Below are 648 nucleotides of genomic sequence, written 5' to 3' on the forward strand. Positions count from 1 at the left end.
TGGTGGAAATTAATTTGCATTCAGGACCTTAGCTGAAAGGGGTTTTGGGAAATGTACATTTTGTAGTAAATAAAGGTTTAGAGAGGACAATGAATTGGATGCCTAATGTGAGTTACACATACCGGCATAATCTCTACATGTGAATATGTTTCAAATATACTGTAACATCCTATTATACTAATATTTGCTCCATGAATATTTAAGATATATCTAAAATTGCAGAGCATTCTGTTCTGGCAAGAAAAACTATTCCGGTAGAAAAATAAAAATTTATTTCTCAAATAAAGAAATGGAATAAATTTAGCTAAGAGACGTTAAAATAGAAGACAACACAAGAATATCCAAAAAGATTCTCATAGAGTTTGATAAAGTCAGTGTATTTTGAGATCAGTGGCAACTGGTGATCATGTGAAAATCAAAAGTCAAACTCAGACCACTCAGGATTAAAGATAATTTCCTAAATGTTCACCTACTCAAATGTAGAAGGTAGTGGACATATATGGAGGTGGAGGAGGGCACATTTTAACTAGATATTGACTATTTGATAGTAACGTTGTTGTTCATTCATTAAGTCCTGTCCAACTCTTTACGGATCCATGAACTGTAGTCTGCCAGACTACTCTATCCATGGGATCTCCCAGGCAAGAA

The sequence above is a fragment of the Bos javanicus genome, chromosome 6 (genome assembly GCF_032452875.1).
Source record: "Bos javanicus breed banteng chromosome 6, ARS-OSU_banteng_1.0, whole genome shotgun sequence".
Lineage (NCBI taxonomy): Eukaryota > Metazoa > Chordata > Mammalia > Artiodactyla > Bovidae > Bos > Bos javanicus.